A 23,074-nucleotide genomic window follows, 5' to 3' on the forward strand; every position below is an offset into this window, starting at 1 on the left:
CGATCCATGCATTACCGATTCTCGGCTACATCTGATGTAGCTAGCATAGCATAGCAAGCCTTTTGCCCTATCAATCATAAAGCAATCCGGTTTTATTGGATTTCAATCCCAGCACGGTTCAGTGCACATGAAACCAACGTTCATCTGTATGCAAAATCAGCACAGCCCGGCGCGGGTAGGTACAGCTTATTGGACTGATGTTCCTCGATATACTGCTTTCCTCCAACCAGAGGAACACTTCACACTGAGGATATGCAAATAAAGTCAAAAGCTCCTGCGATACATCGTCGCACATTTGTCTCCATGGCCATTTGGTGAGGTAAAAGCGTAGCACCCGACCTATCCAGACAGACACAAGTATTCAATAAAAGTTGCTCCTCTAGCTCAGAACGCCCATTGAGTCGTTTCGTTTCCGGAAAAGTCTTTCATCATAATCGAACTCGTTTCGAAGTTGACTTCGATCGTCGATTGCACCGTTGTCCTTACCATGATTGCTCACACTGTGCACGGGGAAGTCGCTCAACTGTTGTCGCTTGCAACGCTCCGTTCTCGAAAGCCTCCCTGTTATACTTTTACGATGCCGAACCATGGCCAGTGCCTCTCAATCAACAGGAATTATGTTTCCAGCGCTATCTTTTATGTATAATTTATATTCTATGGTACTTATGTATTAGATTAAACCACCGCCATTTAACATCTGCGACAAATTTTCAATATTCCATTGACGTGGGATGTCTCGTGGAGTGGATGTGGCTGCTTGGGTGGGTGACAATAAAAGCGAACGCCCAACGCTTCCAATTTTAGCCTGCAACAGCTCTCTGATGGCACTTTTGCGTCGTATTACCGTTTGGTAAATTGTGGTACGTTACGGGAGCCACCGTTGGTTGAATAAATAGGAAAAAAGAGGGATACTCATCATCGTTAAGCGAAGAGGAAATGTGGAGCAGGACGATGGCGGATGAAACTTTTCGTGTCTCATCTTCATGATGATTTGGTGGGGCTTTTTGTGTTATGCACGTTGCTGAATGTTAATGTGGTTGAAGGCAAGAGAGCTTACTGAGACTTGGTTTCTCTTATATCTGACTGATAGCCTGGGAATATATGCGATATCATCGCACTGGAAGGGTGTGATTCTATGACACAACTTATATGAAACAAATTACATATCGTACAGAGGGAACACGGAAGTGTACCATAGTGCAAGTTGAATATAAGATTAAGTAGCATTAGGAGTTAGATTTATAATGTTTCCCAACTATGGAGTGTTGGTTGTGGGCTGGAGATGTGCTGGTAGAAATGTGATTTTAGGAGGATTGATCTTTTTTTAGGGGCGGTCCCGTGGTACAGACACAACTCGTATGACTAAATAACATGTCCGTCATGGGTTCAAGCCTAGAATGGACCGTCCATCCGTAGCAAGGACTGACTATCTGGTGGCGTGGTACTGAATAAGTCTCAAAAGCCTATACAGACCAGCATGTCTACGTAACGCAAAATAAAAGAAGAAAAAGAAGATGTTTTCGGTTTTTATAAAAATACGGCAACAGTAGATCGTTCGTTGGTCCTAACGTATCTTACGAAATTAGTATAGGATCTTTAAAGCATAGTTTTTAAATGATGTCTGTTATTTATGTATTGGTTTCGCATTGTTGGCCAGCATAAAAGGTTTAATATAAATAAGTTTTGTTTTAAATTTGGAATAATATTCAAACACATATTCTGATCGATCGCCTATACCCAAACCAAAACGAAATGTTTTAAAGAACTGTTCCGTTGTGCGGCTTAAACCCCACCGGTTTTAAAATATTTAATAAAATTAATGCGTATAAAAAATGCGTGCTTGCGAATAAAAAAAAAAAAAGATATCATGCGTATTAGATTGTTATATCCATAACAATTATTAAACGTGTAACCAAAAGCAGAGGTTAGAAGGAAATGGTAAAATGATTTTATCAGGTGCACAATTTCTACGCTTTTACTTTTATTCCACCGAATCATTGCTTCGACCTTTGTATATTTGTGCTATGAATTACGGTATTACGTACTAAGTTGTTGATGTAATAGAGATGTAAATAAAAAGTGTTAAACATTTAAATTTAACATTTAAATTCGTCTCATTTGTAATTTTGATATAATATTCAAATTTTTCTAATTCAAATTTGCTTATGACCCACAAGCCAAGGCGAATTGAAACAGGTTGCGATCCTAACCGGTCGGTACACGGAGAAAATCAATATTTAGAGAGCGTGGCGACTGCGGACTCGTGTCAGCATGTACCCCACAGCATGTGCTTACTTATATCACGCAACGCTTAATCCGCCCCTTATTTTCATATATTTCTTGAAAGCAGATCTTTGAATTTCAACTAAGCCAGTAATTATAACAACTCAATAAAAAGGCATTGAAGAGACTTTGAGTCAATACTGAATTATTAATAACAATGGGCGATTTTTAAATGCATTCTCTTCTTCTTTGGCACAATATCCGCTGTCGGTCAAGGCCTGCCTATACTATACCAGTAGTGGGCTTGGCTTTCAGGGAATTTTTTATTACCATAGCAGGATAGTCAGTCCTACCTACCTATGGTGGTACGTTCCATTCGGGGCTTGAACCCATGACGGGCATGTTGTTAAGTCGTATGAGTTGGCGACTGTATCACCAGACCGGCCCAAATTTTTTAATTTAATGCATTAATGCATTAATACAAAACAATTATTTTTGGAAGTGTCTTTTTAGTTATAGTACGCCACTAAATTCTTTTTTTCTAAGTAGTCTTGTAATAATTCGCTGTTTTATCTACCTTTCCTGGCGTTTTAAATACATAAAAAGTGTTGAAATTTTTCAACGTAATATTCATTGTACTGTTTTTTCGTACTTGGAACTGGAACTGGAAAAAAAATCAAAGATACGTTTCAGAGCTTTAGCTTACCAAATAACCAAAGATACGTTTCAGAGGATTTATTCTTTGTTTTCGTTGGTATCCTGCAACTATCTACATTACTTGTGACCGGTCAGCATTTATTTTTTAGGATGCTCGGTTCCTGGCCACTTTTTTGTATCGATGTAATCACCAGATCTCCTGCAACTTTTTGATATGCCTGATAAAGGGTCACTGTCGAACACCGTTTTGGTGGTGCATAAGTATGGTCATAACTCATCTTCATAACAGGTACTAGCCACCGTATATTGCCCCAGCTATCCGACTACGTAACCGTCACGATGTAGTCGTACAGAATGTAGTTCATCCATGGCCTCCATATGCCATCATCGAATACATTGCCAAGGATGGTTAGGACGATTGATCGCTCAACACGCTTAAGCCGAAAATACACGACGTGTATTTAAACAGTTCCGCAGAGATATCCAACATGAGCATCTTTGCGTTTCCGCGGTAGCGCGTTCGAAGGACGTTTCATTTTTATGGCTGGATTGTTATACGTCGTGTATTTTCGGCCGTCCAAGACTCTTACGCATAAAGGACCATTGAACAAATCAGTGACATCTTACATTACGTGTGTTGTCTTCAGAATCTCAATGGTTGACGAATAACGTACACGACAAGATTCCACAGAAAAATGCGTTTTCAAATTTTGTTGCTTTGTCCGAAGTTCACGGGAGGATGATCCTGTAAGCAGTAATTTCGTGTTCGTCTCATAGTCTCATCTATAAAATTCTTGCTGCTTCAAGTGTTAGTCTGATGTGCGCTCCTTGCCCAAACTTTTGCTATCGTCTTACCAATGATATCATCCACGAGTCAATGACATTGGTCGGTAGATAATAGAGGCCCAATTTTGACTCTGCAACCTTAGCTGGTTAAATTCGAAAAAAATCGACTTCTTGTTCTTCTTCTTTGACGCAAGTACTGTTGTTCGTCAAGGCCTACCTGTACCACTACTGGGCATGGCTTTTAGTGACTTACTACTGATTACACATACAGGATAGTCAGTCCTACGTATGGGGGCACGGTCTATTCGGAGCTTGAACACATGGATGGGAATATTGTTAAGTCGTACGAGTTGACAACTGTGTCAATAGACCGGCCCAATTTCCCAACCCGGACCAACAATTTCGATAGCATGCTCAATATTCAATACTCTATCTTGAAACCAACTAACAGATAATGCCTAGAGATTTGGCATTTCCGATATTCTTCGATCTTACAAGTTGTATTGAGTACTATGATGGTACAAAAAATCGAGCATTCTGCCTGATCAGTGCATAGTGGGTGGATGACGCTCTGCATCTTCTCGTCCGGTGGTGCTTCCTTCTCCGAGATTTTCAAACTGACGATCAGTTGGTACATTTCGACTTGATGCTGGTAGCACTATACATTACAAAGATGGCGGGTGTACCTTTTTGTCTACTACCTCTGAAACTACTCATCTATTGCTGCCGGTGTGGCTACTTCGTCAACTGGTGCTGCTGTTGGGCACGAGACAAACGAAGTTAATTAATAAGCTTTTGTTTACAATAATTTTGATTCTATATTTTTCTTTTGTTATATACAGCTCAGCCAATTTCATCTTAGATGGATTTTTAAATCATTTATCTTTATATACCAATTTAAATACTAATTCTTTTACGGTAACCATTTTTCTTATTTATATGTATCATATCTTACGCAGAATTCCTTTTAAATAAATAAATAACGCAAATTTTTAGAAACTCTGCAGGACAAACAAGTCATTTGATAAATTTTCTAGTTGATTAGGAAACATACAGTGAATATCCATCGCACCTCAAGGTATGCTGAGTCGCGATTTCAATAATAACCTTCATTGGTCAAACTATGCGTACGCAAACCATGAGTCAAAAGAGTTCCTACTACGCGCTGGACGTACGTAAAAGGTTCATACAAGGTACAGTGAGAGCAAATCGCTGCCAGCGTCATGTTAATCAGTTTATCGGCAACGCAAACTCAATTACTTTAGTTCAGTAGAAGCCGAGGAATGCAATGACAATGGCATCAGTTATCAGGTGTCTCCCGTTTGGAAATTACAGTCCTCTCGTTCATACGACAAGGCAATCAAAGTGCAATCGATTGCCCTTTTTCAGACGGAGGCGACCAAAAATCCATCTGCATGCTGCAAACAGTCAGAATGCAAGTGCAACACGATTTCAAATGGAGTCACGTTCAGGTAGATCGTTTTCGACAAACACACAAAAATTGAACTGTTCGTGAATGACTATACGGAGACTCGTCGCGTTTGCTTTGATTTTTGGGTGAGTTCCAAATGACTACCGATAGTCGCAAGGCCAACTGAAAACCTACATTGCACAAAAACGCTGAGAGATATTTTAGCGAAAAATCAATACATCAACAAAAAAGGAACAAAACGTTAGAGGTTGTTGCACTAGGCCGTCATTTGAGGAGGGTGGATTTGATCGATATAGAGATCTCTTAGTAGTCCATGTTCGTTGGACAAAGCGTGGAATGACTCTTGTTCAGTGATTGTAACCATTTTGCGTCATCGAACACAAGCGTATGTTGAATGGTTTGGTTAAAATGGACTCTAACCCGTGACTTCAGAAGTTGAGTCTTTTATTCAAAAGGGTTCGCGATTTGCAAAAAGGTATAAAACGAGAAAATCAATGAAAAGCAGAAAACACCCAGGACCCACAATTCTTTGCTTTTTCGATCTATGTTTAACCTTACTAACCACCTAGTAGCAGCATTTTATTTTTTTTATTTTCATGTGCTTTCGAGCCACATTGAACACCAACTGTCGCACGAAATCCCTCTTTACGGCGTTAGGCATTTGATCAGTACATAAGCTGACTTTTTGCATCGCTCTTGCTCTTTTGCTGCTGCCACACCGAGGGCTGTTATGTATTGCCTTACAAAAAGTCACAAGATTGTGCTGCTAAATGCCTGTACCGATAACGTTGTCCATCGCGTAGCTCCGCCCATATTCGAAGGCGTGTCTCTATCGGCCATAAGTCCGAAACAGACGGCTTATGACCGAGAGGAATGTAGGCAGGCTAGAGAAGCGATACAGCCCAAATAGCCAGCTCGTACTTTATAGCTGATTTGGGGCTGTTTAACGAAAAATCGTTCCGATGTCGTACTTTGTGGCTGATTAAGAGATAGACGGTACTTTGCGGAACTATGGAGCTTTTTAACAGGCACATGGCACTCTTTGAAACTTTGCGGCTGATTAGCACTATGTGTAGGGTTCATGATGGAACTTGAAGGCTTGTTAAAAAAGGGTACTGAACTTGGTGGAACTTTATAGCTTTTTAATGCATGTCATCGGTACTAGGTGGCTCTGGTCAAAGTGTCAAAGACTGACGCCGGCAATCATCTCATTGCTGCTGCACAAGTTAGATTCGTTAATTGAAGAATGAATATTGAGTGAAGTGATTGTGAATTATCAGTAAATTGTGTAAATTTGTGTGTAATTCATCAATACAAAGAAATTAAAAATATACACATGTGTTTAAACGAAAAAAATCTTGTTGTTTATTTCATCGATGACGCTTGCTTGAAAATAAAACACAAAGAAAAATAATCCCTGGCACCGTGGCATAAGGAAGCTGCTTAGGCGCTGTTTGAAAGACCCACATAGAACTTTGATGCTGTTTATCTACTGCAAAAGGCGAATTCAAGCAGCGATCTTTAGCGTGCCAAAATGAGCTGATTAAGCAATTCTGGCTATTTGGGAGGTTGTGGAAAACTGGGAAAAAGTGCTTGTCATAGTTCAGCTGACTGTACCAAACACTCGCCCTCTACTTGCGCTTCCGACCAGGTCTTATCAGCGGCAACAAACATTCAAATGTTGACGATTCATCTGAGTCGCTTTTCAAAAAGCCCAGATCTTTCATGTGTTGGCCATTCATTTTCCCGCTTGCACAACATCATAATCCAGGAGAGCAGGGGGAGAAGAAGAGATCGTAAACGATGCAAACAGCGTTGCATTTTATAGAGAAGTAGCATGCACATAGCCTTTCTGATGGGGCAAGCAAAATGTACAAAGTAAAAGCCGCACTTGTTCAGCACTAGACAAATGTGAACAGCTATGAGTTTTCGGTTAAGTGGTATACTAGAAATAATCACAAGGAAGAAGCAGTAATGAGCTGAACAGATACTCATTGCATGGCAGAAAGCAGCAAAAAATACTTCATGTGAGTACAGATGGCAGTTTCAGTGGGGTATGTTTACCCATGAAGCTGCAAAATACCGGAATGAACCAGATTCATCGAACCACCTAGTGAGAGAACTGAACAGTGGCTGTCCCTACTATTCTAAAACGATTTCCGTAATACGATAGAAGAGGAGTACACATGTCTGCATCTCCACGAGCATTAATATGTTGTATCTTAAAAACAGTTTTGAGATAGTTTTGAACGAAGCAGGAATAAGTACTAATATTTTAATGAAGAAAATCATAATATTTGACATTATTTACTTCTACATTCTACTACTTCTACATATGATATTTAATGTGGTTTCTTTTGCGTTATCCATATTTAAACCGCACTTATTCTTAGTGGAGTTACGAACGCTTATGTAGAAATCATGACATGAATAAATTAATTAAAATATCAGTATTTTAATGAAGATATAATAAATATAAAATTGTCAATCAACACTTGAAGAAAAGTTTGGTATCCACTGTATTTTGTTGTTGTGTACTAGGTCCTTTCACTGCTCTGTACGATGACGTTCGAATGGCGTTGAGTCTGGGGTTACGGAACGGATACACTATGGAACATTTTGTTCGCCAGTATTTGCTCCACTTTGGACAGAGACAGCATGATGAAAACCGGCGAGAAAAGAAGAGCGATAACAGCCAACAAAAAGCAACAATATCAGTACCAAAAGCGTACTGGTTGACGTAGCCATCCCCGGGAGATAGGATGCCATTCCCGTCAGCCAACGAAAGTGTGAGCGAAACGGGCTCGTATCGGGCGGAAAAACATACACCATCGCAGCATCTCGCCAGAGGGCATTGCAAAGGGGCAGGGAACGCTTATCACCTCCCCTCGGTGATGCCTTTGTTTTCCACGCTTTTCCACCGCACATCGTGTACATAGAGGCGCACCAATAAGGGAGGAGTTAGAGCTTAGGGCTTACAAGCGGCAAAGGTAACAAATGTGGACTTTCGACATCAAGAGAGGACGAATCATAGATTTCCGATGGCATGAATTTTCGCCCCGATCGTCAGCGATGCTGTCAGCGAGAGGACACACAGGCAGAAGCAGTAGCAGCACAAGCATCGGTGTGACGGGGCCTCGATGTCGAAAGATTGGCAGTTGTGTCAATGGAACTGTGCTCAATAACTCGAACTGGTGCACTGGTGAGCTGGAATGGAATTGATATGGTGTACCCGATATGACAGAGTGTTTCTAGTGGAACAAAGAACGACAATTTGCCGTCGGAGGCATGCAGGGCAACTTTTTGTTTTAGCCAGGGCGCTGTATGAAGAACATTTCACATGCAAAAGCGATGAGATGAAACAGAGGTTCACCAAAAAAATTCCAAACAAAATTCAATGAATACCATGGACAGCTTTTAGCCAAACGTTTTGCTTTGCAGTTTCTGATGTGCAATTGCAGTTGTTGTGTTGAGTATTGTGTGTACGTGAGTGCATTTCTGCAACGTACGAGGGTCGTAGAAAGTGTCGAAAGTTAATCAGATTGCCGTTGACCTGGCGTCATACAAATTCCAGCATTTGGTGTACATTTGAACAGTACTTTATTCAGTACCTTTGGAGAGTTTTCTATGCCTTTTTCTATCATTTTTTGCTTTATTGTCATTTTGTTGAACGAAAAGGACAACCATAGAAAAAATAATAAAACTCGGAGCTAAGTTGTGGTTAAGGTTGGTAGATAGAAGAGTAGAGTAAGTGAAGATATTTTTTTCATTCAGAAGCAACGGCTTCGGCCTTAATGCTTTTAATTAAGTTTTATTCCCACCGAGACAAACACAAATGACTGATCCAAAGGTTCATGAACATTTGATTGATTATGCTACGGTTTTGTTTAGAGATTTTAGAGAAAACACAATGATGGAATATACAAAGGAGAGTTATCATGCATAACTGTAACATATCACACAGACTGCGAGAATGAATACCATCAAACAATAATGTCAAAGTATTCTTTAAATGTTAATCATTTGGTTATACAAACGACAAAAAATACGTAATATTCCTAGCATGTTAATGACAACGAGCGACCTCCGCGAGATATTGGTAATGGTTTCTTTGAGGTGTTGATTATGCAAACAGTATGCCAATGATAACAATGATTACAAACTACCGTCTTATAATCTCAGGTAGGAAATCTGACTGTTACACTTTACTTTGAAAAAAAATTGTACTGATGGTGTAAGAACGCGAACAACCAACACGCCACTACGTTGCGATCATCCGACGGCATGTTGACTCAACTGTTACTTGTGGTTATATTTTTGGTACTTGTGGGAAATTCACGTGATTGGAATGTGGGAATAAAACAGTATTCGTTCTACTTCATGTTTGTTGATTCAGCATTTGCACTGCGATTAACGCGACACGGGCTGCAAAATCGCGACGAGACAGTTGTAAAACAGTCTGCTAAAATAGCACCAATAACAGAAATTGAAAACAGATCTTGAACAAACAAAATTAACAAGCCTGATTTGTATTACTGTGGTTGATAGGCAAAACATTCTTCATTCATTTTCTTTGCAACTCCTTTTTTTGGGATAGTATTTTGGGATTTGTTACATATTTCATAGATAGATAACAGTCATAGTAAATCAGCGATTTTGTAGCATAAAAAACTGAAATGATATTGACAGGCAAACAAAAATTACTATATCAAATGAACATTAGACTACGTTACTCTGTTTATATTAAATTTCAAACCAAGCAACAGTTGAACACATTCAAAATAGGTCAAAACGAAACGAAATTCACCCTACATAATGAGATCTTTCCAGAGGCGACCAACATGTGTGTGGAACGCTACAAAGCAGTCATTTCTGTTTGGAAGAAGCCGCAGAGTCAACAGTAGTTAATTTCTTATTCGTTCTGGCGTAGTGGTACTACGCATCAGCCCGTGAAACCACGCAATAAGGGTGTGTGAGGAGTAACTGTTTACCCGTCGTTGAGCAAGATAGTACAGCCGATGTGGTTTGTATGTGTCGAGGTCAATGATATGTCAGAAAGAAAAAAAATTAAAATGTATTAAGTAAACATACCGCGTGAGATGAGAATCAAAGATACGCGATTATCAACGATGATGATAGGGCTTCCTGTTCGAGCAATACGGTACCGATTTTTACTTCGTCGACTCGAATCTGCCGATGAGTTACTCGAAGCGGAACGTTGCTAGTAAAACGATACGAAAATGAACATAATGAACATGCCAGTGAATCTTCTCGAATGCCGAACGCAATATAAAAGGCCTGATAGTCTGTCATTTAACTGGACACAGCTTTAATCTCCGAATAAGTCAAGCAGAAATGCTGGCGCTGGCAGTCACTTGTGTCTTTGACCACAGTAAAAAGCTTCACATCATCGACATATACTAGATATGAACCCATGGGCAGTATACTTGACAGGTCATTGATGTAAATCAGAAATAGCAGAGGTCCAAGGTTGCTACCCTGCGGAACCCCAGACGTACTAGTAAACGTGTATGAGCATTGTGATTCAATTCCCACTTAATAGTTCGGTTCGAGAGATGCAACTTCACCTAGGATTCACGAGTAGTGTATCGTTGGAGATGCAATCGAGTCTGCAGGTCGGACAGAAGGAAGCATAAAAAACCAACGATCGGAAGTTTTGTGCGTTCACCAGCTGACAAACTACAACGGCCTAAAGCTTATAAACTTTGCCTCTTCCAAGCACATGAGCATCCGCAGCACCTTCTTCCAGCATGCACGCCGCCTAAGCTAAACCTGGATACACCCTAGTAGTCACATTTCCAAAATCGACCACTTTCTGATTGGCAGAAGGCACTTCTAGAAAATGTATCGATGTCAAAACGTAGGCGCAAACGTCAACTCGGACCATTTCCTGGTCTAGGTAAAGCTGCGCCAGAAACTGCGCCGTGATGAACAACAAACAGAGTCAAAACGCTCCAAGGCTTGACCTGGACCGGTTGAAGTATGCTGATGTGACGGAAGGGTACCCCAATTGACATTTTTGAGCACGAATATCCGGGAATACGAGAAAAGTCTGGAGCCTTAAACTGGAGCTTTAAAGTTCTCTTAATCTGCACCAGTTTAAGGGAATTTAGATAAAATCGTTTTGATGCGGCTTTTTTGTTACTTTCTTCTAGATTCGCTCGGAAATGATGTTTCCTATCGTTATAGTCGGTCATGTGCTATTTTATACTTAAATAATACCGATTTTTTTTTAAATAAAGTCCCAAAAAATTAGCTTTAACACAATTGATCGCACACAAATCCAAAATTTTAGGCGTCTCGAAAACTAATCGAACAGATATGTCAAAACAATTTCGAGCAAATGTCACTTGGCACGCGACAGTGCTCGGGGAAGCGCTTCCGACCGACAACAACACTGCCAAACTGTTTTTCTCTTATTAAACGATAGTTCAGTCGTGTTGTTATGAGGTGTATTTAGTTCACTTTATTCTTATGCACAATTGATAATGATATTAATGAGTTGCTGTAAGGAAAGGGTTTATTGGAATATTCAATAAAGGAATACCTTCGTCCTTAATGTGCATAGGTCTTTACAATTCTAGATCAAGACTCGTAATGCACATGCTCAGACACTGTTTATGGCAGGCTTACTTACCGCTAATATTGATGCTTCTTCTTTATTTTTTTATTTGTATTTGTTAAGTGATTGGCTATCATTGGCCTTATCACTGATCTTATAAACTATCTTAGTTGTCCAGGATAGCAATAAATAACATAAAGCATCACTGTACAATGTAACATCAACACAAAATAAATAACAAAGAGTATCACAGCAAGATATACAGGTTAACAAAGGTAATTCCAGTAAAAAGAGTCATAGTATGCATCAAATCTGATAGCCGTTGCACTCACTTCATTATCGCTATATGCACGTCTAGTTTGGTCAATTCTTAGTAGCCTTTCTTCTTCTTTGGCTCAACAACCGATGTCGGTCAAGGCCTGCCTGTACCCACTTGTGGGCTTGGCTTTCAGTGACTAATTGATTCCCCCCATAGCAGGATAGTCAGTCCTACGTATGGCGGCGCGGTCTATTTGGGGATTGAACCCATGACGGGCATGTTGTTACGTCGTACGAGTTGACGACTGTACTACGAGATCGGCTTAGTAGCCTTTAGTTTCTTAAATTACAAGCAGGTACGTGGAAATTAACTCTAGCTAAAAGGTGAATCTATCTCTCCTAGGATGATTTTTTTCATAAACATGATTTGCGCCGTTTCGCGACGAGTAGCGAGAGACTCGAGTCCAAAAATTAAACACCGGATGTGATAACTAGGTCTCGCTGCCACGTTACGCCAGGGAGTGAACCGTAAGACCAAATGGGTGGATTTCTTATGCTTTGACTCATCTTATTCGACCATAGCGACGACGATGGGCACCAAACTACTGAGGAGTATTCTAAGATGGATCTGACTAATGATTTGTAGAGTGCGACAAGACAATATGGTTCGGAAAATTCTCTCGACTGCCTGCGTATAAATCCTACCATTTTGTACGCTCTATCAATAATTTCGTTATGGTGCACATGAAAGTCAAGTTTGGTCAAGAGTAACTCCTATGTCTTTTACTGCACTGTGTCGTTGTGATTGTGTATCGGAGATGCAGTAGTTAAACGCTATTGGACAATTAGAACGGTGAAACGACATGGACGAACATTTATCAACAGAAATTCGTAGGTCGTTGTTCAGGCACCAGTCGGAAAAAGAGTCGATCGATGCTTGCAGGACAAAACAATCACTAAAACACCTCACAGGAAGAAAAAGTCTAAGATCGTCCGCATACCATAAACATTCAGATTCTCTTACTACAGTAGTAATGTCATTGAAAAATAGAGAAAACAGCAAATGTCCAAGGTTACTACCCTGTGGCACGCCTGAACAATTCACAAATTCCCTAGATGTCATGCTTTCAACTTTGACGCGATATCGATGATTGGTGAGGTAAAATTCGAACCACTCCACTAAAGGGGTAGAAAATCCAAGACGAGCAAGCTTCGCCAATAGCAAGCGGTGATTCACTTGTTCAAAGGCGGCCTTAAGGTCAGTATAGATGACATCCATCTGGGCTCCCGAAACGGATGCTGCATGGCAGTTAGATACAAACTCCACCAAATTGGTGGTCACACTGCGACGAGGGAAGAACCCGTGTTGGCGTGTTGATATCGTGTTGTTATGACAGGGTAATTGTTTCTTCCTAAACGGATCCAGTACTGCGCCAAAGGCAAAAAAGGAGAGACCATCGCTGAACAGTGTTGAATTGATATTTTATAGTATTAATTTATAGTAAAGGTTTATTTTTATCACAGACCACGCAGAAAAAAAGACAAAATTGAAAAAATAAATGACAATGAACACATCATATCAATAATTATTATGATAAAATATGAAAAAAAAAAAGTCATTTTATAGTATTATTTGCTAGTAAATGGAATAACAGTTCAAACAAATTTATAAACAAACATCAAATATAAAACAACGAATTTATTTTTTCCTACGACGTGTACGAAGTTTCGTGATTCAGACCCACATAGTGTCTATCGAATTTTTTCACCTGCGTCCTTCGAGTACAACAGGATTGCTCTGGGAATATGCTATCCACAAGAACCAGGTTTTCGGAGCTTTGGTTCTATAAATCATACGAAACATAATCCTGCTGTAATCTATCCTCAACTCTGGAGAGTAATAGGGAAGAATATACACAAAATGGACATACATTTTCATGCAGCATTTTGATGTTTGCGTCGTGTAGAAAAAGATTCTAAGGGTTTGTTATTTGTTGAAGTTCATTTGTCAGTGTTGAGAGGAATCCGTTGGGATCGCTATTTGTAAGATGGCAGTTGATTTTATTCGTGGGTTTATACCTGAAGACGAAATACAAAATATGAGAGAAAAAATCACTTGAGCAGTATGAACTAGGATATAAATTCAATCTTGGTCAGTTTAGTCAGCATCGCAATCTGAGATAATGAAAAGCCGATTTGTTTAATATTGTTGAAATCCAATGGGAAAACAAAGACACCGGAGATCATAGAGATTGTTGATTATAGATGATTTTTTTTTCTTTGTTTCAATCGACTTGTCGTATCGCATAGCACACAGCACGATGGTTTTTGTTGCTGTGCTAGTGACTTTTTTTATTTCCATGGTCAGTGACGAAATGTGATCTGAAATGTTCACCATTATGTGGTGATCTGTGTAAAATCATGAGTCATGCATTACACGATGCAATGCACATTTCCTAGAAAAGAAAACTGAACATCGATTTACAGCATAGGCTACCAATCTGGTTGTACGTTTATAACCATATCATAACTAGATCGATGTAGCTCTACTGACGATATTACAAATAAACTTATCCAATATGGTTTACAATGAAGAACAACAAATATTAAATGTGTTGAAATTTTAATTTTTTTTTATAATAAACACATAAGCCAGACACTATATGATCATTAATTAACATAAATAATGAACACGATAAATACAAAAAGAATGATAACTTAACACAGCACACGAATTGTACCCGGTTTTGTTTGTTAGCCATTTACAAACCAATCAAACCATAATGCAAAGTTAACCTAGTTTCGGACGGTAAGGTTCGTAGCATACCTTCTTCTTCTTCTTTATTGCCATAACAACCGTTGTCGGTCAATGACTGCATATACCACTAGTGGGCTTAGTTTTCAATGACTTATTGAATACCCATAGCAGGATAGTCAGTTCTGCCATATGGGGGCACAGTCCATTCACGGCTTGAACCCATACCCATGACGGTCATGATGTTAAGTAGTACGAGTTGACGACTGTACCTCGAGACCGGCCAAATAGCATAAAATATCAGTATCTAATAATCACTCAGTATAATTCGCAATTAATATTTGCAAAAAGAGTGACAAATGTGTTACATTGATGTGTTGCAGATTGATAAGTGGAACTTTAATTTTTTTGTTATTGGACAATGTGAAATGATCAAAGCATGTATGCAACGGCTCCCATTGAGTTATGGAAAACTCCGCAAAGGAAAGCAACGTTTAACACCGGAACCAAATAAAAACCACCAACAAATTCAAAACAAATATCTGAAGTGAGTTCACCTCCGCAATGACAATGCAGAAACACGTAACGTGAGTGATAAACCAACCAAGCGAGCGAGTGTCTCACAAAACTTGATTAGAGAGTTTTTTTGTGGTGTTTTGGGTTTATTTTTGTGCGGTTTGCGTTGCAGTAGTAGTACTTTTAGCAACAATGTGGACATGCCTTGTTAGAAGAATGACATAAATAACGGAATGCAAAATTATAGACACTTGTCAAACGAAAATCATTCCGTTTCTTTTTCAAATTACAGAATCAACACGAACGTTTGTAGCCATCAAAACCGTTTCGGTGTGTTGATTGCGAGCGTAGATTTGTATGTTTTTGTAGCTACACTTGGGCGCTGTAAATTTAACAAGATACGTGTATGCATTTGTCCTTGTTTATCTTCTAAACGAAGGTTGTATAATGTTGACACAAGATGCCTCTAAAGTTTGCTCATTAATAATGCGATCAAAATGGATCGGCATTGGTGAATGACTGAGCTTATGGTATACGCAAAGGCGGATTTATCCATCTCGGGGCCCTAAGCGGGGGATAGAATTGGGGCCCCTGGTTTCCTTAAAAGTCCAGAAAATTATATTGCATTTTTTTGAATATCTTGTTGAGAATACCAAATATGTCATCCTGATTTCGTTAGGGATTAATTTTCTTCTATCGTTTTTTATGGCAGTTAGTTAATTATTTTAATAGCATCTATGTTTTTCTTCATTGGCATAACAACCGTTGTTGGTCAAGGCCTGCCTGTACCCACTAGTGAAGTGGGCTTGGCTTTCAATGACTTTTTGTTACCGTGGCAAGATAGTCAGTCCTACGTTTGGGGGCACAGTCTGTTCGGGACATGAACCCATGACGGGCATGTAGTTACGTCGTACGAGTTAACGGCTGTACCACCAGACCGGCCCAAATAGGATCTATAGTCTTCGTGTAATCAAGCTAACATATTTTGCATATTTTTAGGATGTGCATCATCGTTGTTTCCGGTAGTGCAAAAATCAAAACTATATTCAAATACTACACAGCAAATTTTCTCATCTGGCTTCAGTAAAGTTTTTTACTGAAACGGTTCAGTAATAGAATATTTTACTGGTTTTCAGCATGAATGTCACATTTTTACGAACTTTCAGCAAAATAATTTACTGAATGCATTTCAGTAATACGCAGTGTACTGAAAATCATAAAAAAAGTGTGAAATTAGTCGTTTTACTGAATATCAGAATGAAATTACTGAAAATGCAGCAATTGATTTTGTCAAATCGACCTGTTAGTCAGAACATCAAAACAAAACAATGCGGTACCCACTTGCTCGTGATGTGCAAAAAGTTGATTTGGTAGACGCTTACAGACACCCTGGTGAAATTTCAGGTGAGATTTCAAAACAAAACAATGCGGTACCCACTTGCTCGTGATGTGCAAAAAGTTGATTTGGTTGGCGCTTACAGACACCCTGGTGAAATTTCAGGTGAGATTTCGACTTACGAGATTGATTTCAAATAATTGGCAGCCGTGCTGGTGTGTAAAATGTTTGCTACAATCCACTGTGCTCGCTGAAATTGCGTGATGACTGTGAGCGCTTACTGAACCATATACACTTGCGGCGGCAAAATACAGTATAAAAACTGTATAAAAGAACACAAAACATGTATGAACATGAATTGAGGAACTGGCAATCTCCAAGCATAAATAAAAACTCAATTTAAAAGAAATATTTCGTCATTTTTTAATCGCTACCAACTACTGAAAAATCAGTAATATGAGAATCGCTTCACTGGGATTTCAGTAAACGAGCTGTCATTTTGGTGAGCACCGGACATTACTGAATGATTCAGTAAACATTATTTTTACTGAAAGGATTACTGAACCTTCAGTTAAAAAAAATTCAGTAAAATTTTGCTGAAGTTCAGTAAAAAAAGTTTCCTGTGTAGCTATACTAGTGTTACTAGTGTTTGGTGTAAAGAAGCATTTCATTCTCTGTAGTAGTTTTTCAACACAAGTGCGTATTAGGTCGTTTTTCTAAGCTAAGAGTCTTGTTTATTGAAATAAATCAATAAACAATAAAATAATAAACTGTAGTTAGTAAAACTCCAGATTTTCCGAATTTCAGTAGAGAGCTAGGCATATCTAGATAAAGGCATATCTGGAAAACCTGACAAAAAGATCTGAATTTTACTCATTTATACTTTTGTATTTTTAGAGCAGAGTTTGCAATACATTTGTTTGCTCATTCATCTACATGAGCAGTGAAAGCCACTATACAAAGCTTGTGTGATTTCTTGTTTCACAGATACATAAAAAGTACATGAAATCCAAGCGTCCGACAATGATTATCCTGCACTTGCGTATTTGTAGTCTTTTCGTCCTTGCAATCGAGACCGTTTAGGAAGTTCTTAAAAAATATAGATTAATCATCCCAGGAGCAGCTTTATGACTTATTATCAGGAGAGGATTTATTGTTTTTAATATGAAAGAGTGCAAAAGTATGTAAAATTTGTTTTGGCCTTCAAAAATTATCTCCAAAGTTCATATCAACTTTTAATTGCTATAAACGTTATCAACACATTCCACACACTTACATGTAAGAATGAACTACTTTGAGAATGATTTAGTTTTCCGTTCATTTGTGCAATAAAAATAAAAAATCAATCGCTTATAAAAGTGGTTTAACATGTGGAGGTTTAGCTCGGGGCCCCCCTTTAGGCCGGGGCCCCCCGCGGCCGCTCAGTCCGCTTATAGGAAAATCCGCCACTGGGTATACGTAAATGAAGAACTGTTTGGCTAGATTGTTTTGAAGAGATAGAACCTGCTCTGATGGGGATAGTTGGAAATAAAATAGCAAATAGCGTCATCAACAATGCATCTAATTGGATAATATTATTTCATTTTTTAATGCCTTGACTTGACCTGTAAATGTAACAACAAATTTCTTTTAAAAAAATCAGATTTTTTTTTATTTTCAACAGCCGGAGCAAGAAACTTCATTGAGAAGAAGCATAAGCTTTCGAAAAGGTATTTTATCTATAAAATGCTTGAGACATATCGGGACAATTAAATGCCGTGAAGCGTAAACAAGTAGCCAAACAATTCACGCCGACATGTATGAGTTCAACCGTCATCCTGTGTGGTATGATGGCATTCGAGGTAATACCAAAGATTGAACGCACTAATGAATGTCTTGAAAATATACGTGAAACAGATTGTTTCTGTGTGAACAACTTATCGAATATCATCTCAGGTAATCGATTTTGGCTTCATATTTCACGGCACGACGCTGATGGTGATGTTTCTAGGGGCACGGTATCAGGAAACGATCAATAAGTCTTGAGATCAATTTAAAGAAACAGTGAAAAATCATGGACCAAATAAAAAAAGAAACATTAAAGGCTGTAACAAGTATAGGGAGAGGTATTTACCTCTATGAAACGAACATTTTTATACCAACAACTCGATCTTTTGACAATGTAGTAGAAAAGAAAAGTAGAAAAGTAGAAAACAACGAAAAACCCTGTATTGTGTAAGTTACTTTTATTAATTATCAATATAATACGTAATGCACAAGATTATACAAACCTAAAAATTGTTTAAAGTGTTCTTTCCTTTGTCATTTATAAAATTCAGAATAGTGGCATCTTTTTTTTTAAAGGGTACAGGTTTTATTTGTATGTTTGTTCAAATGATCTCATACTTTCAATTTTTGTCCAGCACCGTAACAAGCACCATCAACACGAGTTGTCGGCCAAGGCCGTCGTTACCGAAGGTTCCATTTATTGGAACGATCTGTTGGCACGCATTCGCTACGGCTTTCCAGGGATATGACGTGAACAATGTTCTAATTATTTTTGTGTAACAAATTGGTTTGTCTTTTGGGCATAAGCATGGAAGGGGAAATCCGAGAGAGGGTTGAGCTAATAAGACAGTGACGTTCAGAATTTCGGTATACGTGCGCGAGGTGTTTGCGAGCTATATGAGCAATCATGTCAAAAGATCGAGTTGTTGGTATAAGAGTGTTCGTTTCATAGAGGTAAATACCTCTCCCTATACTTGTTATATCTTTTTGTTGACTCTTTCAGCTTTTTTATGTTGCTAGATTAGAATTTCGAGTGTTTGTAAAAATGCACCCTGCTGTCCAGAAACATGCGAGACACGTGTCGCTCCCTTTAAATATGTTTGCACTTGTGATGTATGAATGAGACAACATCTAGGTATAGATCTCGACTTCACGTCTACAGAACCCCAACCTTTTTGTTGGTGAAGAGCTAAAATGGCCAATTAAGAAAATAAATCTGATCCAAATCCGTATGCAATGTGGTCGAAAACATACTCGTTCGGCGACAGTTATTTGTTAATTATAACAGTGAAATACTAATGCATAATGTAGTTCAGCTATACAACGGTGTACTTACTTAAGTTCTTTTAAATGTTTTTCAGAATTAGAAGATATTGTTTTGTGTTCATTGCAACAGATAGAGAAAAAATAGTTTCAGTTACTTTCGGCATCTTGTGAGGGACTTGGTTATTCAATTGTTTTCTGTTTTGTTTCTGGACTAGACTTGTCCTAATTATGGCCAAGGCGCCATATATGAAAACAACGAAGAGTACTCAACATAGCAAGATGATGTGTGCAACAATTATCGATCGATAGCTTAGATCCTAACTCAATTTACTTAATGTAACATGAATCACTTTTGTCAACAATGGGTAATGGCACAATGCACAACATCTTTCTAGGGACGCATAAAAGAAGGCCATAAAACACATATTCATATCTATTTCGTTGCTCACCAGGGTTTAAGATGTGTTGAACGGCACGAAAAGCGATTAAGAGGAGTTTGTTGAGAAATAAATTCTGTCCAATGAAGTGCTATATCTTACAGCAGTACCATCAGCAAGAGCTAATTTTAGCAAAGTTATGCCAAAAGGTAACTTCCGGGGGTGTTTAAATAACAAAACAATTGTTCCTTCTGGAGCGTAATTGTATCATTAGGCTGTTATTGTAAATAATTCTGCCATCTTTTGAAAGAAAACTGAACGACTAAGCCCATCAACTTTATTTTTTATTCAGTGTTACTATTTGCCCGAGCGAATTTTTTCGATTATAGTTAAAGTTATGATTGTGTCTATATGAGGTCAAAATAAAATTGTTGGAAAAACCAAATACGTCTGGGATGATTTAGTGTGTGCCGTAAGGATCAGTTAAACTATGGTTTTCACGGGCCAAAATAGCCGGAATAGTAATCAAACTAGTGAAACCTAAGGGGGTGATTATTCGGCTTAGCGATTTTAACCTTCCGTCAGAAATATGGTTTCCACAACAATTTAAATCTGGGATTGGAGCTGTGTTTAGCTCCAATTCTGGTCCTTGTCAAGAGAATCGTCCGTGGTATTACCCTCTACTACAAATACATCGGACCATAAAAAATCAGCTGCGGCTTGGTTAAATTAGTCTCCACGCTAGCCGTAATGAGTTCAGCAAACATATCAAAACCGCCATCTGATCTTCATCGACGGATCAGTGAACAACGGTTCCACTAGTTGTGGAATCTAATCCAGATTCGATACAGGGTTTTCCACGATTTATTGGTCAGTTCCCATAATTTGTTGGGCTCGTCTCACGATTTATTCATCGTATCCCATAGATTTTTGCTTCATTCCCATAATTTATTGATATCCTCCGATTGGATATCAATACAATTGATCCAAAAAATTCTGTAAAACGGCCAACAAAATATGGGAACCGACCAATAAATCGTGGGAAACCCTGTAATATTATAACATCTCAATCTTTAGCGTAGAAACAATAGACTTAGTCAGCGCAACCTACGAAGGTCTGCACTGGGATGAATCCAACGCGATCTTCACTGACAGCGTAAGTGTCCTTTATGAACTTGAATCTAGAACCACCCATTGCTAACCACCTTAAAGAACTTCAACCACCTACACATACAAAACAGTGTAATTTTAAAATTGGTTCTAATTAAATATTCACTAAAAAATGTCAAAAATTGAATGATTTGGTGCAATTTAAATGTGGTGTAATCATTACGTTATAATTTGTCCATTGCTTAGTTCGTGCGATGTATGATCCTTTACGATGTACTCACGATGTACGATATATAAACACCACATCAAGATAAATATATCTAAATCTACATGAAATAAATAATATATATTATAATAATAGATATTATATAAAGTATAATCACAACATAACTTGCCCGTGGAAATTAGCATGCCCGTCATGGGTTCAAGCCCTCAAATGATCGTGCCCCTACACGTGACTAACCTGCTATGGGTAATCAATAAGTAACACAAATCCCACTAATAGTATAGACAGGCCTTGGCCGACAACTGTTGTTGTGCCAAAGAAGGAGTAAAAGAAAAATAATTTGAAAAATTCGTCAAACCCGTCTTACAAAGTTGTAATGACCATTGGGATGCATCGGTAAAGTGTAACAACCATTGGGATGCATTGGTAAATTGTTGTCAAATTCAAAGGATTTACGAAAGTATTTTATTTTAGTAAAACGAAAAGTTGTAAAGAATTGCATATTTATTTTTCAAATAAATATAAAACTATAAAACTAAAGCATGGTAAACTAAGTTAGCTTGCATGAAAAACTATCTTATTCATCATGTATACCCAGGTTGTGCATGAAGCTGTAAAGTTTCATTAAATCTCGCTTTGTTTGTTTTGGTGGCTTACGAAAGAAAATTTGTATATTCTTTTAGTGTTATTTGGCAAGATCAGCCATGTCGTATTGTTCGATATTTATATTCCAAATGTTAATCTCTTTCGTAATCGAATCTGGCATCTTAAGTCGTAATTGTATAACATGCTGAATTTTATTGGTTCATTTTTTACCTTATCGAGTAAAACACGTTTTTTGTCATTTCATACCCTTCTAGCCGATGGCTGATCGAGCAATCCGACAAAGAGAAAAAAAAACAACATAACATCCACAAGTATACCTTGTCATCATGAAGACTTCAGAAACTTCCTTCCACCATCATGGCATCTAGATCAGTCCAGCTTTATTTGTGGGTGATTTGATTTATTTTGATTTGATTTGTTGAGTTCAAAGTTGCCACCAGCTCTCACGCGGCTCGACAAATCGTGTGCCTGCTTCGCGTGCCAATTCCGACGACAGCTCGACACTTCAGTGAATATTCCACAAAAAGTTGTACACTCTAAGCGTGGATAGGGAGGTAATTCAATCAACATAAATTACAGTTTTGTCAATCGTGGAGCTAAGTTTGGCATTTGTGATGCTTCATAGCGATGCAATTCAATGGAAGTAAAGTTTCCTGACTAAAAATGGCAACATCTGGCAAAAATGGCAAAAAGATGCTGAAAACGCAAGCTAGAACAATGTTTGTATCGTTGTTAAAATGAAACGTTTGTTTTATTTTTTGTGTACATACTTTTCACTTTTATAGATGTTAATTTAAGTATTAGTTTTGCAAGAAGCAACAATAAATAAAAATAGGAAAGATCCGGTGGTCGATTCCATAAAAAAGCCGGCATCAAGATTAGATGGGATCAAATTCCATTTGGGACAGACTGACTGACTATTTTTCGTCATGCATGTGTACTTCTGCTATCTAAGCACTACTTGTTTTTTGAGATTCAACAATTTGCAATGTATACTGAAATAACTTAATTAAAGTAGAAGGAATAAGTATTAGAATAATTCTTATAATTTTTATATTTAAACTAACTATCGTCATATTCATTCTCCCCTAATATAACAATAAATTCAAAGCATATATGCATAGTCGAATAATCTAAAAAAAAGGAAGATATACATAAAAAGTTCTACACAAGCTC

At 38.3% G+C, this 23,074-nt stretch overlaps 1 long non-coding RNA gene across 1 annotated transcript in view; it reads left to right on the top strand.

The window, feature by feature from the left end:
* LOC133393347 (uncharacterized) overlaps window positions 1-22,779 on the top strand; it is a 59,133-nt gene extending 36,354 nt beyond the window's left edge. Inside the window, exon 2 of the long non-coding RNA XR_009766112.1 lies at window positions 22,153-22,779. This is a non-coding gene — a long non-coding RNA (uncharacterized LOC133393347). The remainder of the gene's footprint in view (window positions 1-22,152) is intronic.
* Window positions 22,780-23,074: the final 295 nt, after the last annotated feature.

The sequence above is a fragment of the Anopheles gambiae genome, chromosome 3, assembly GCF_943734735.2.
Source record: "Anopheles gambiae chromosome 3, idAnoGambNW_F1_1, whole genome shotgun sequence".
Taxonomy (NCBI): Eukaryota; Metazoa; Arthropoda; class Insecta; order Diptera; family Culicidae; genus Anopheles; species Anopheles gambiae.